At 39.4% G+C, this 15,322-nt stretch overlaps 1 protein-coding gene and 1 long non-coding RNA gene across 2 annotated transcripts in view; one reads left to right on the top strand and one right to left on the bottom strand.

Annotated features, from left to right (window-relative positions):
- The window catches only part of LOC133137904 (oxysterol-binding protein-related protein 10-like), a 57,936-nt gene extending 56,455 nt beyond the window's left edge, over positions 1 to 1,481 (bottom strand). Inside the window, exon 1 of the mRNA XM_061256313.1 lies at positions 1,427 to 1,481. The gene's annotated coding sequence lies outside the window, so the exon portion shown is untranslated. The remainder of the gene's footprint in view (positions 1 to 1,426) is intronic.
- Positions 988 to 7,137, top strand: LOC133137905 (uncharacterized). Its single transcript, XR_009709643.1, has 4 exons — positions 988 to 1,105; positions 4,883 to 5,015; positions 5,972 to 6,065; positions 6,886 to 7,137. It is a non-coding gene; the product is annotated as an uncharacterized LOC133137905 (long non-coding RNA).
- Positions 7,138 to 15,322: the final 8,185 nt, after the last annotated feature.

Genomic DNA, 15,322 nt, shown 5'->3' with positions numbered 1-15,322 from the left:
GATTAACAGCGGTCATGTCATTTCACAATGTTTCAGCCAAATTTGGTTATACACGTCTAAAATGTTCTTTTCACAGAGAAAAGGCACATATGGGCATCACATAACATCTACCAAAACCCCTCTACCTATCAGTTTGAAGCAAAATATATTGGGCTGCAAGTTTCTTTTGGAGTTGATTGCTTGCCAGATAGCTCAAGCACAATGCTTGTAAATTACTGTGTTAAACCGTGCAACTGTTGCAAATGTCACAAATATCAACATCACTTGTTTCATTCCGATGAGAAGACTTCACACATGTAATGCTTGTGCTTCAACAATCATCAATACAACAGGGTACTACTAATTTGTTTTAGAACACATTGCCTTCCATCAGTGGTTCTCAAACTCGGTCCTGGGCGACCACAACTGAAATAAAACATTTTAACAAGCTGTTATTTTTTCATAATTAAGCTCTTTGTGTATGTTTTGAGGGATTAAAACCACATTGTCAGAAATATCTATTCATGCCATGAAGAATAAGTGAAGTCCCATATTCGCATTTAGCTTTTTGTGCTATATCACAAACAATTCCATAAAAAGGGGCTTTAAAAAAATTAACTGATCAAATGAAAGACTGGGGTAATCTACCGATTCCTAATTGATGAAAGTGTGGACACCTGACAACTAAAACTAACAATTTTGTAGAAAATGAAGAACTCCAAGACAAGGCAAATAAAACTAACCAAACCTGCATTCTGTTAATTGATTGAGGAAAATATTATGAAAGAATTTATGCACATGAGTTCAAACACCTTAATTAATCAAGATTTTGGCTGCAACAAACACTAGCATATACAGGGCTCCCTCAGGAACAAGTTTGCAAATCACTGCCTTACATAATATTTATATAATGTTAGCTATATTAAATATAATATAAATATGACATAGGCTTGGATATATTTCCATAGAAAACAAAATAGTGCATTCCATCTTGCAAGATGTTTAAGTAAATTGTGCAGGACCCAACCAACAGACCCATAGCTCTCCAGGACCAGGGTTGGAGACCACTGACCTGGGCCATCCAGTGGTCATATTTGTATGTTGTACAAAGCAGTCTTCTTCTAAGGTATTTGTGTGAATCTCTGAAATATTTTTGAATCCTGGAGTGGCATGTGTTCTCGAATTGACTTTAAAAAGGCAGATATAAAATAAGCCATGTATAGAATTTGTGTTTTAATGTATGTTTTCCCAGCTCATTTACTGTGATAAAGCAGACATAATTATACATACTATATAGAAACGATGGCATATATCCTATACAGTTGACTATTCAAAAGCCTGCAGTAGCATATGCTATGTTACATGATCTCTTTCTGTGTTGTCCGTAGGTGCAGTACTCAGTCTTTTCCAGCATGCAGTGCAGTTTTTCTGCACTGAGTAGGCTCACCTTCATTAAAGCAGCTGCTGGCTGTCTGAGTCCAGCGTATATCACCAGTGCTGACGTATAGCAAGAGATGAGGTCAGGGGGTCAAGGGTTTATAGCAGTTTATCAAAAGGCTGACGTAAAGCTTCTTACATCATTAATTCAAAGGAGGCACCAGCCGTAAAATGCATGTTACACACATTAATAGAATAAATTTGAATTTTTAAATAAGCTTTGACTATCTGGCTACTGATCGATAGTTGGCAGCCAGTCATTTCATTTGGTTTTACATGGATTACATTATACTTTGTCTCCTGTGGGGAAAATGAGTGGTTACCAAACTCAGTCCTAGGGGACTATTGTGTATGCTGGTTTCATTCCAACCCCATTCCAATTTCAATTCCAGAATTTAAACAAGCTTTTTAAAGCTTTTATTTACCATCTTAAGCTAGCTATGCATGTTCTGAAGAATAAAGGCCATGTTCACATTTGTATATTGTGCTACAATATGCAAATTAATTAATTACAATTACTCCTAATTAGGTGGCTGAACACTGCCTGGGAAGTGAGGATTATTTAATATGCTTTTAAAACAGCAATTCCTGAATCCAGCAGTTTTAACTGTCAACACCCTCGTTTAAATGTCCAGCACTCTGAATACTGAACACAAGTGTGTCAACAGTTAAAACACCTCACTTCACCAACATGTAAAATATGTTTATTTGACTTAATCTGGTCATTATTATCAAGGATATAAATGATCAATTAAGTCACCAAATTCAGTGATAGGCAGAAAATGCAGAAAACTTGCAACCAGGTGAAACTGAAGAGATTTATTTTGTTACAAAAGTTATTCACATCTAATCCAAAGAAGTGGTTCATCAACCTTAAAACAATTAAGGTAACAGACACATAACAGTCATAATGGCATTTGAAAGAAAACGCCAAACCCTAGCTTGTTTCCTCCCAAAATGCTCAAGACCTGAAGACAGCCAACATTCCAAAAAGACCAGTGATGAAAAATAGAATGCCAGACCAAGGTGCAGGACTTAGATACTAACCTCCAATTAAAAAGTAACACACGGCTGAGGTTTGCGGTTCCCTATGGCCCAATGGTGAATTAGGAATTAATTCCCTGACACATATTGGGCCTCATTTTTCAAACGTGAGCTGAACGAAATTGACCCTAAATCCTTTGGAAATGCATTCACACAAATAATGTGGAGTCTTTTAAAGTTTTCGGATGTGAATTTTTCAGTTTTTTCATAAGATCCGAACACAAGTGGTCTCAGCTCGGTGCTTTTATTATTCCATTCATTCATATTTTATTTTGATTTCGAGTGGCAACATTATTTAATAAGCGAATTGAATGAAGCATGTTCAAAGTCCGACCCGATTTCTTTTGTGCGGATCACGAGTTAGTTTCAACCATAAACGATATAAAAATGGTTTATTCCAGTCCTATGTGGCTCACACGCAGTTTATGTAGTCTATATAAACAAAAGTAGGCTAATTAGCAAGGTATTATATTTAGATGTTAGTTCAGATAAAAAGAAGGAAGCCCGCACACTGATATGCTCCTTACACATCTTTATTGTTGACAACGTTTCGATCTAGGTTTCTCCACCAGAACAATCAACTTAATTTCCTCGTCCATTTTTGAGCAGAATAAACAATAAACAATAACGGCAAATTAAAGTTCAACTTTATTATAAAAAAACATCATGGCAAAGAAGATGTCCTAAATAAGTTATAATATACATTTAATATACATTTTAATGTTCGCAAAGTAGCTGTTGCACCATATAATGATAAAACAAATCTGATAATGTGTAGGCTACACAGCCTTTTAAAACAAAGTTCTCATCTTTTCTCGCCCATCTCTTAAAATGTCCTGAAATTGATTTCCATGGTCCGTCAATGTATGCTAATCATAAGATTTGTGCGCACACTTTTTGTTTACGATTGATTGGTATTTATGAACATCCACACGTGAATACGAAAAAAAGCTGTGTATACTCCTGTTTGATAAATCCAGCGGAATTTGTTAGTTCATTTCCGATTGCACATACATTTGCACAAGTTAAAAGTTTAAAAAATATATTGTTAAGTGAGGCCCAATATGTTATTAAGTTATTTCATACTTTCTCCCTAAAACATATTAACTCAATGCAAGCTCGGGTCAGTACCATTTGTGTTGGATTTAAAGTCTTCAATAACTGCCAAATGTTTTTGTGGCCATGTGTCCGCATTTTCACCAATTAAGAGCCTATTGATTCGCCTTGGGTTGTGTTCTACCCTGAAACCAATTCCAAGCCTTTATGAAGTGGTGTTGGTGGGCCAGGAGGGATGATCTTCCCTCTGGTCAAATTATCCCCAATGCCCCTGCGCAGTGATGGGGACACTTGAATCACCATGGTCATTGGTCAACTCAAGGTCCATGGACTCACCATGACACTTCGCAAAGAGTAGAGGGTTAGAGTGTCCCGGCTAAACTCCTGACCCTGGCTCTTTCAACCTGCCACCTAATCATCCCCTGATTCAATTGGTAAAATGTTGGTATAACAAATTATAGGAAAAGGCTCACGGCTGTCATTTTTGCCAGGGGTGGTTGCACAAAGTATTAAACCAGGGGTGCCAATAATTGTGAAACCTATTTTTTGGGGGGAAATATATTTTTTTTATTGAAAATTTTTTATTGAATCCATTGAATAATTAATAAAACAACATACTTTAAATGTTGGGAAAAACCTTTTATTTCAATAACGGTATTATTTTATCAGTGACCACTTTATTAGGTAGACTTATTGGGGTGTGACATTGGCTCATGTGTGAAAGTGTCCCTGAGCAAGACACCTAACCCCCAGTCTTGTCAGAATCAAAGGACATAGATGATTCCACAAAAGTCCAGGAGATTTGTTAGGCATGATCTTCCCCTACGAAGCCACGTAGGCTATTCCTGAAGAAGTTATTTTCTTCAAAGAAAGATTACAACTAGTCCCTAATGAAAGATTCCAAAATTGTACATACGATGCAAGTTACTCTGACAGCCCTGTATTGTTGGATCAGTATTGTCCTCTTTCTTATAAAATAGGCATTATGTTAACTTCTGTTATCAAGAATTATCCCTTCTTATGTTTTTACTTCTTTTTATTCACAATTTGCAATGCCGAATCAGTGCTCATTGCAGTTTGGTAAGACTGAAAATAGGCAAATACTTTCTGCCAAAGCACTTGAGGTCAGCAACTGCTTCTTAAAAAACACTTTATGTGTGTTGGGCTCACACAAATCTGACTCAGAGGAAGACACTTCTTGTGTAGCACAACAGAATGGCCCAACGGAGACCTTATGCAAACTGACACCCTCAGATCTCTGGGTGAGACTGATTGTGGTCCTGTGGGACTGCCGGACACACTCAGCACTGGCTTGTTCCAGACTTAAAAAAATAACTGTTGAAGCTCTGCCATTATTCATTCACAGTTCTGCCGTCATAGTGACATTGGCTCAGGAGGTAAGAGGAGATCGATCCCGCCCTGGGTGTGTCGGAGTGTCCCTGAGCAAGACACCTCCTGACGAGCTGGTTGGTGCCTTGCATGGCAGCCAATCGCCGTTGGTATGTGAGTATGTGTGTGAATTGGTGAATGAAAAGCATCAATTGTACAGCACTTTGGATAAAGGTGCTATATAAATGCAGACCATTTACCATCAATAAGTTGTACCCCATCCATATTGCTTACATTTTCTCACAGATTATTGAAAATTCTAGCGTTGGAGAAAGTGGTCCTAATTTGCTAAAATACATAAAAGTGGCTATGATCACTTGACCCAAGTGACTCCATTAACTGGCTGGCAAATTCTGTCAGAATTATTCCACAATTTATCTCTCATAGGCTGAGTAATGGACTACTGTACCTAATATACTCATTCATCATCTGAAATTGTCCCTGTCCTGTTATCAAGTCCCAATTAATAAAGGGAGAATTTTATCTACGATAGTAGTGGTCTCACTTTTCTGAAAAGGCTTCTAAAAAATATTATTTTAAATGTATTCACTCGTATCACAATACAGTATGTAGCCATGATAGATTCCGGCTGTGCAATCTACATCACCGTACCCTTACCAAAGGTTCTGTGCTTTTTGAGCCAACAGTCCACCCTCCTTACACATTTGTGAATTCAGATGGGGAAAGCTGTGTATGATCAAGAGGATCAACATCATCAAGACAACATTTCACATAGTTTTCAACAATATACTATGTTAGAATAGAAGCATGTAGCGCATTGTCTTTAATGAAGGAGTTTCCATTTCCACAGGCCTCTTTGAGCAGCAGCATGCTGGTTTTGAGAGAGAGGGGAGACACTGTGTCCCTGGTGTGAAACTTGCTACTTGCTCTTGCTCTAGTGGAGCTCAACTTGCCCTCTCGCCTGTGCCCAGAGAGCTTCTGCCATCATGCATTGGGACTGGGAGAAAGTTCAAATCTGAAGTGAGAAATCCGGAGCCAATGGGAGCTCCCACTGCACTTCTCTATGCTCACTCTCTCTCTCTCTCTCTCTCTCTCTCTCTGATAGACTGGTGATGAGGAACGTCCTTGGCTGAATGCTGCCTGGCTCCAATACAGGAGATCTTATGGGGAGCACAGTGTGAGAAGATAAAGCCTCCTGGGTGTGTTGGCAGGCAGATTTCATTCTCTCTCTTTTTCAGTCTTCCTCTCTGTAAGGTGGTTATGTGGTTGAGACTCTCTCCCAGAAAAGGTATTTTCAAGTTAATATATTCCAGGTTCAGGCTCCTGCATAAGTGGAGTAAATAAACGTCATGGATATCACCATCCTGACTACTAAGCAGGAGGGGCAGGGCTCTGGATGTTTGAGGGCTCAGTCAAATTTGCAATCACTTCAGCCACTTCCTTTCTGCTGTGTCTGCAACTTCCTGAAGTTATGAAGGCTGTGCTATGCAGAAGGCAGAACTACAGGGACTTTCTAAGTACACCAGCTGATCTCCCTCACTTTTGAAGTCAGGGAATCGAGTGAGCTGATGCAGACTAGCGCATTTGCATTCATTCAGGTCCTGATGCATAGGCTGAGGCTTATTTGGTCTTACAGTGGTAACACTGCAGTGCTTGGATAGCAGTACGCAATGGCAACATTCACAATCATATCAATCAATTGCAATGCATTGTTTGGAAGAGGTTTTGCTCATAGTCTCCAGAAATTCCTGAAAGACACAGCAATTGACAACACCTGCATTGTTCTTTAAATGGGAAAATTAATAAGGACATATTGGCTGAATGCAGGAAACATACAGCGATTCATCAATTCAGCATTCAGTGGAGAGCATATCCTAAAACATGAAAGTGAATCATTGCAGCTCTGTGCTGCAGATGTCACACTGCGGTTCCTTTCATTAGCTGATGGTGCTCCCAGTTACGGACAGGCAGGGAGGATTAATGCAGAGTTTGCTGTCTTGATTTCTCTTGAACCTGCAGGACGGTCGGGAGAGTGGATCTGGACCAGAGAGACTACTGACCAGTGATTCACAGTGTAATCCCTGGTTTACATGGAACATCATATTCAGATGTGGTGTTTATTATCAGAACATCAACTGTGGCTGAAGAAAGTAGTCCTGAATCAGTTTGCTATTTTCACTTTCTCACACATTCACTCTGTATTGTAAAAGAATTGCTTAATGGGTGGCCCATTCCTGCAGTTGTGATATTTTACCACTAGGTGGTGAAAAGGCTGGTGAGGTATTTACCGATCATTTCTGTTAAATGTTTCCAATTTCTTCAACAGTGTGCTATCTGGAGACCAAGTGCCCATTGGCTGAGGAGATAGGTGTTGCATTATAAAGCTGTGTCCACCATTACAGACGCTAAAGCTGCCTTCACATGACTTGGCATGTGACGTAGCACACAGCTCAAAATAAAGCCAAGTTGAGAGCCATCAGGGTTCAAATGGTTTAAACTATGACCTTGTTTAAAGCTGACCTTTCCTAGCATGTCTAATCACATCACAACTTTGTATGAAGTAGGCAGACTATCAACACTGAGCCCAGGCAGAACCGTTTCACGTAGGCTACATGGCTAACTGACTTAGCCCAGTTAGTTTCTTAAACCCAATATTTTTGTTTTTACAAAACAAGTATATAATTTAGCCTTTTATAACCGCAGACAACCTACTACCACCACATATTGTTGCTGCTTCCTGGATAGAAGACGACAAGTTTCAACACCTGGCAGTGCTCGGTTCTTGCCATGTGTAGTCACCGCCTTACTTTCCGTTGAGTACAGCGTTTGAGTCATGTGAAAGCAGCTTTAGGGTCTCACTCAGAAGTTGCAAAATCATTAACCATATGAAGTCATCAGAGATATGAACTGTAAAGCACACCTGACTGTTACAATGATTTAACACTCATGTGCCATTCTTTTTGGCAGTCACTCTGCAACTACATTAGGGAAGGCATGTTGCACTGAACCTCTCAGCAAATGGCATAATATACAGTAAAAAGAGAACCTTGTACTCACACACCAGGTTGCTTCAAGCTACAGCTTTTAGAAATCATATTTCTGTTACCTGTGGTTGGCAGCAAAAGTGTGATAGTATAACATGTAGTAGCCGAACCGTTAAAGGGAAGCTACATGTCTACAGTACTGTATCAGCCTACTGCATGAAACATGAGTTACTACCAAAGGATTGTTCCATTTATTTTCATTACAAAGCAAAAAAAATACAACAAAAAAAACCTTTATTGAAGCTAAGAGAAAATACACTGAAACAACATTGTCCAATGAAAATTTATCACCAAAGCTTTACTTTTATCTAAATTTGTATCCATTTTTCCACAACATGGAATGTGTATGTATGTGCAGCAAACCTTAACAAGTTCAGATCCTAGAGATTCAATCTAAAGTGATTTATTTTACAAGGTATTTCACTGTTCATTGATGCGAATAAAATAAAAGGCAATAATCAGATTCCTAGAATATGTTCCATTTCCTTTTGTGTCTTATGGGAGCACTACTGTACAGTCTTGTTAAGTTTGATGCTGCCTGTGTCCTCTATAAAAGACCTGTGCTAAAAGGCCTCTGTTGATGAAATCTTTTTTCTGATAAAGCTTGCTGATGTGCGCACTGCATTATTTCTTAGAAGTGCTCTCTAAAATAAACAGTTAATGAGGTCCAGGAGGAGGATGTAGGTGACCCCATATGAATACAGATCATTTTAACCACAATGTTTATTCAAGACATCCAGCAATAGGACAGATGTGGTTTATTAAGCATTTTCCTATTATCCTAAGGTTGGAAACATGCACACAGACACACATGCACAGCTTATATACAGTATATATAAAATTATTAAAATTGTAATTAACTTGGAGTTTAAGTTTGTATACTACGTACATACTGTACACACATACAGGGTGAAAAGACAGTTCAATGACTAGTTAAAGTTAAATAGCTTTGGAACTGATTTCTGAGAGGTCAGGTAAAGGGTTGTTACTGTGTGTGACAGTGAGGCGAATAGCAGTGACCTCGCAAATGAGTTATCTATTGAGAGTTGTGACGTGATCATGATCGTAGCATTGTGGTTAAGGAGCTGGGCTTATTAATCAAAGGTTGCAAGGATAAATCCCTTCAGTGGGATTTTACTGGAGAACTGTCATTTTAGCTTTGAGCAGACTAGGATTACTGATTCTGATTTGCCCCAGGAACATATCTGCAGACACTTGTACAGCAACATTACAAAAATCATTATAATGAGTGTACATGGGGAGGTATTGCTCAGGAAGTAGGTTTGCCCCTGGTACACTGAGGCTGTGCCAGCAGCTATGCCTCCAGATAACCAGGCTGGGAGAAATGGGGAATAATTCTCAGCACCAAGACACACTGTAGTACTATAAATGCATGTACTATCAACCCTGACTGCTCATTCCATGAGATTTGAATATAGTGCGCATAGCCGAAGTGAATTCTTTGTATCATTTTCTTGATACTGGACCATTATTTTTGATTACCTCACAAACCAGTGCTTTGCCAAAGAGCAGCAGAGACACCTACTGGCTCTGGGCTGGATCTGTTCTCTTGAGTACTACACTGCAAGTCAGAAAGACCAGCGGGACAGACTCCAGCCCTGTCATAGATGGCTCAGTTATACAAAGACATGTGTGACTGTCTCAGGATAATAATGCTTGTGCACAGGGGATGTCAGTTGTCGATGTTGATGTTATTCTTCCAGAATGTTGTTCGTGTTTTCAACATTTTAACTGTGTAGAATACATTTTATAATATTCTCCCTGGTTTAAATGCAGCAATCACATGCATGTGTATACTGCGTATGTAATTGGCAAATAATATAGCAGAAGAGGATGTGTCTGGAGCAAACTTTATGTTCTTTTGAAATCCTGAGAACACAGTCACAAAACATTATCGTGGTGTGAATTTTATAGCCGCTGCCATCCATTTTTGTTGCTAAAATAATAACAATATAACAGATCTATGGTCGCCCAGTAAATGACCAGAGCAGCCATCAAACACAAGATCACTCATGAACCTAAACAGTTACAGGATTGCCTCCCAATCATATTTTGGACCATCAGACGGTTTGCCTTGTGCACTTCAGTTCTGTAGTAACTGTGGCCTTGCCTGGCCTTTTGGTTGTCATGGGTACATTAGCACAGGAGGGACATTAGCTCAGGATGTAAGGCAGTCGTCTGGCAGAGTTACCGGTTTGCCCCCCCCCCCCAAACTGTCCCTAAGCAAGACACCTAACCCCGAATTGCTCCCAATGGTTGGCATCTTGCCTTTTACTGTTGGTGTTTGAGTGAATCATGGGTGAATGCATTAATTGTAAAACACTTTTTGTAGCCCTAGTTGCTGGAAAAAACAAAACAGGGTAGCATTAATGTAATTTAACCTTTATGATCCAGGGGATCAGTATGCAGAAGAGATGTGATTTTGCCCCACACCTCACACACACACACATGCACACACACATACACACACACACACACACACACACACACTTACACTTACACTTACACACAAACACACACGCGCGCACACACACAAACACACACACACACACCCACAAAAATACATGCGCGCACACGTGCATGCCTTTCATCAGAGGCTCCTGTCTGGAAGGGTCTAATAGCTACAGGAGGCTGAGTGATTTACTGATTTTCCTCAGAACCAAAAGATCTAATTAGTATTGATTTTCACACTGTCTAGCAGTCATAGAGAAGAGAGAACAGGTGGAGATAGATTAGATTATTCTTAATTTTACTTTCCTGGCACGCATATCATTATGACCCTCACCAAAGTATGTTTTCAGCATTGTGTGTTCTCTTGTGCTCTGAATGAGGAAACCTCATTTCTGTGTCCCCCACATCCTTTGGAGCATGCCAAGAGAAACAGATGGCAAATCTGTACCTGTTCTTTGACCCACATCCGTTCATTAATTCCTTATAGTCTTATTAACATTTCCCTGGAATTATGTTCCAGCACATTCCAGGCCCTTCAAAGCAGCAATGCAATCTCCTAATTAACATAGAAATGTAGATTATTTTCACAACAACCACCAGCTGAGCTGCATTTATTCCATCCAAAGGCCGCACTTCATGTGTAGTCGGTGTCCAACGACTGAACTGCAGGAGTCACTGTAGTAGTGTAGTGTAGTGTGTGTACTGCAGTGGTTTATATGCTGTCCTGCTGGGCTGTCAGCCATATTTGACAGGTGGTCAGGATTCAACACTGAACTGAGGGCTGCATTCCATAGATACTGCAGCCTCATTAGGGTAGCCATAAACCATTTTATATATATCCTAGCTCTTATTCAGTGGGGCGAAGATTTGCCTATGAAAATGTTTTTTTGGGATTCAAATAGTGTGCTTTCCTCTCACTATCTCCATAAAAACACTGTCCTCATAGTGCAAATATATTATGATCTGGCTCCATGGGCTGCGATGTGTATTGGCCCACGACTGTGAGTTTTGATTGTGGTGAGCCTTGCTGTATAACAGCTTGTGTAGAAACGGGCTCAGTCAGAGTCAGTGGGTGGTGGGGAGATTCAGGCCGTCATACTAAATTGCAGCCTGCAGTCGGGTAAAACAGCGCTGCACTCGGAGCTGTTTGAATAATTCATACGCCGGTGGCCGGACGGTGGTGAATAATTGAAACTCTTGCCTGTCCTCTGCGAGAAGCAGAGCAGGTGCGGAGTGGGGCACCGAGCGTCACTAGCGCGACAGTCTCCAGAACCGCACACCCCGGGTCCACTGGGGCAGTACTAGGGGTGGCACTGTAAGGGGCATCTCACATCACATTCTATTATATGTATACTGAAGTCCAGTATCAGTTCCAGACTGGGTTTTCACCAGCCAACCTGCTGCAGTTTCAGCCATAAATAAGGTAACAGTGACACTCCACTAACTGTGCCAGTACAGTTAATGAGGTACTATAAACCATGTTAAGGCTCAGTCAGTGCTGGTTACGTGCGTTTGCTTCACATTGCTACTGACAATCATCAAAAAATTTTATTCTGATAAATTATTCTTTTGAAGTCACATCTGGGTCACACACTGTTCTAATATCAATGTGAATAGTAATTTGAAACAGCCTTTCTTTTATTAGCTAATTGACTAGATCTATTTTAACAGAGAACAAACATTTTTTGCATTTGTACAAATTAGAAAAGATAATTATCTATAACGGCAAAAAAAAAGAAGGAAAAAATGGGTTGTAATAAACCTAAACTGTAAACCTTGCTTTCAAGAAATTTAATCTGCTTGGAAAGACATTTGAATAATAACTGAAATGGAGAACTTAGTTAGAGAGAATAATGTTTTTTTGCAGACCAATGACTGCAATTATAAGGAAGCGTATTGCTGCTAACAGAAAAAAAATATTTGGACCACCAAGTCATTTATATGAGATCGTAAGTAGTTTTTACGAGTTCGTAAATTGCTTTTTGAATTAGTAAGTCCTTTTAAAAAATTAGTTAACTCATATAACTACATATATCTCATATAAACGAGGTAACTAATTCGTAAAAATGACTTACCAAAAAATGATTAACTATCTTGTTAGCGGTCCAAACATTTTTTTTCTTTTGGCAGCAATACGCTTCCATACATTGATTTCTTTGTTTATTAAAAAAACAAACCAGGCATGTTAAGAATGTCTGTGTGTCTGTGTGCATGCATTTTTGTGGCCATGAGTGCTACATTGGTACAGTTTGGTACAGAAACTGTGTTTTTTAGCTAGACGTTGCTCTGAAGCTGATAAGCATGGGGCTTCTCTTTCTACCACATTAGCAGTGCTGTGATGTTGACCTTCTTCAAGCACCCAGGCACTCCATTTGGAGCGCCCTGTCTGTGGCTGTTAACGCCAGCTTTGTCATGCCCACTGTCTCTTTCATCTCATCACCAGAGGAAACCAGCGTGTCTGTCCTTTCATCTGTTCTTCTGAATAACACAGAACCACAGCGTGCAATGCTTTCAGATGTGAGCTCAGGTATTTTTTCAACTTTACAAAAATATTTGGAAAATTGTCTAATTTACTTACCTGCAAAAGAATGTGCGTACGATTAAGTGTTGGCATAATACAAGGCAACAAGAATGTATAATTTTATTGAATAATAAGGTAAATGGGTTGATGTGAAATCAAAGCGACAAATACAATTTATGCTGGCTTTTAAAATAAAATAAACCTTACAATGTACACGTGTTTCAGTGTTTTAAATATTTCATATTATACACAACTATTCACAGTCACACATGCAATATAAGGTGACAGATATATAATATTTTAGTAGAGGCTTAACTAAAATGACAAATGCCCTCAAAGGATACCTTAAAATCGTGATGTCAAATTGACAAGCTGCCAAAACGTGCATATTGAATGTAGGAAGATATTGCAGCACATATTGTAGCACAGTGGTAATGTTTTCAGCCTTTGGGTCCATTTCAACAAGAGAGATTTTATTTGAAAATGATAGCGGCATGGACTGCTACAGAGAGGAAAAGTGAGCAATATTTAAAATGCAATATCTTATGATATGATTCTTGTAGCCATCTGGGCCCAGCATCAGCTCCCTGGATCGATGGTATGTTTGCAGTACCTTTTTGTTTCTGAAGGATTTCCAGTGAGCAGGCAATTCATTAATGTATCTTATTGTATACTTATGTGGAACAGACCTGTGCCACCACTGGGGTCATTCAGAGTCCATGTGTTTAAAGACTCCAAAGTGACTGGGCTCCTAGCAGATAGGACTTTTAAATGTTGTGTTTTTCCATACTTTTAAACAGTAATTTTGTATGAACACATGCATGTAGTGCCCCCCAAAAAATGTATTCATGACACAAACTCATTTTTTTTAAATGTCAGTTAGAACCTTATACTTCTCAGCTCACAGTATTACATTATTAGCATTTGGCAGACGCTCTTATCCAGAGCGACATACAGTTGATTAGACTAAGCAGGAGACAATCCTCCAGCAATGCAGGGTTAAGGGCCTTGCTCAAGGGCCCAGCAGCTGTGCAGATCTTATTGTGGCTACACCGGGATTAGAACCCCTGACCTTGCGTGTCCCAGTCCTTTACCTTAACCACTACGCTACAGGCCGCCCTATGCAGTATGCAAAGCAGCTGCTCTTCTTCGACTGCCTTTGCACGGTGGAACATCCACCCCCAGTCTGTAAAGTTAGAGGTGACAAATGCAGGTCATACTTCACTTCCAAAGGGTATTTTCCTTGCATGCAAATGATGGAACTGGAGGTTTTCCCAAAAGACTTGAAGCTTAAATTTTCCTGTGAAGTCTTTGAAAAAAGACTTCTTTCAAAAAATATTTTTTCATGAGCCTATTTTAAACTCTTTTTGTCATTTTATGATGATGTAGAAATTTAGACACTAGTCTTCCACGGAGGGAAGTTCTTGTGTGGTGAAGCTGTCACTGATTTACTGTAAATTTGGTGCAATTGAAAAATGGAAAAAGTTGATATTTTAGAGAATATAAATGTAATTGGAGACTACTAATTCTACACTAATTTGCCATCAATCTTTCTTTTTTTTGTGAACTCAAAAAAAAATGGCAATGGAAAGCTATAAAACAGAAATGGAGAAACTAATGGCACACCACACAGAACCCTATATCAATGCAGGAGGGAGGTAGCACAGGTGAATAGGGAACCAATTATTTTCCTCCAATCAAAATAACATTTGATATTTTCAGCAAATTAGTGAAAACACTTTTTTTGTCTCAGTGGATTAAGTCTGAGATTTTTCTATTTTGATGCAATGAATGAATCAATAGCAGGGGAATTACAGAGGGATTTAAAAAAATGTGTTTAATTGATGAATTATAAAATAAAACGTTTGTAGTATATGCTGGAATGTTTTTTACATTACATTACATTATTGGCATTTGGCAGATGCTCTTATCCAGAGCGACGTACAACAAAGTGCATATCCATAACCAGGGATAAGTTCGCTGAAAGACCCTAGAGGGAAGTACAATTTGAACTGCTACCTGTACAACAAAGATAAGGACGAGGGCCAATTTTTTTATTTTTTTTATTTATTTATTTTTTTTAAACAAGAAACAAACAAACAGAGCAAAAGTGACCAAAGTTAACTATCAAAACACTGCTTACCTAGCCAACTAAAAAATACCGATACACAAAGCAAGTCACAGAGACAACAATTAAGGTTCACAGGGAGGTAGGGAGGGATGGGGAGAGGTGCTGCTTGAAGAGGTGTGTCTTCAGCTTGCGTTTGAAGGTGGGGAGAGATTCTACAGTTCTGACCTCAACCACTGTTCCACCACCGTGGAGCCAGAACAGACAGCAGTCGTGAGCGTGAGGTGGAGGTTCGGAGAGGGGGAGGTGCCAAGCGGCCTGTGGAGGCTGAACGAAGAGGTCTGGCAGGGG

Source organism: Conger conger, chromosome 9 (genome assembly GCF_963514075.1).
Source record: "Conger conger chromosome 9, fConCon1.1, whole genome shotgun sequence".
NCBI lineage: Eukaryota > Metazoa > Chordata > Actinopteri > Anguilliformes > Congridae > Conger > Conger conger.
This window is presented reverse-complemented; position numbering and strand designations above follow the sequence as displayed.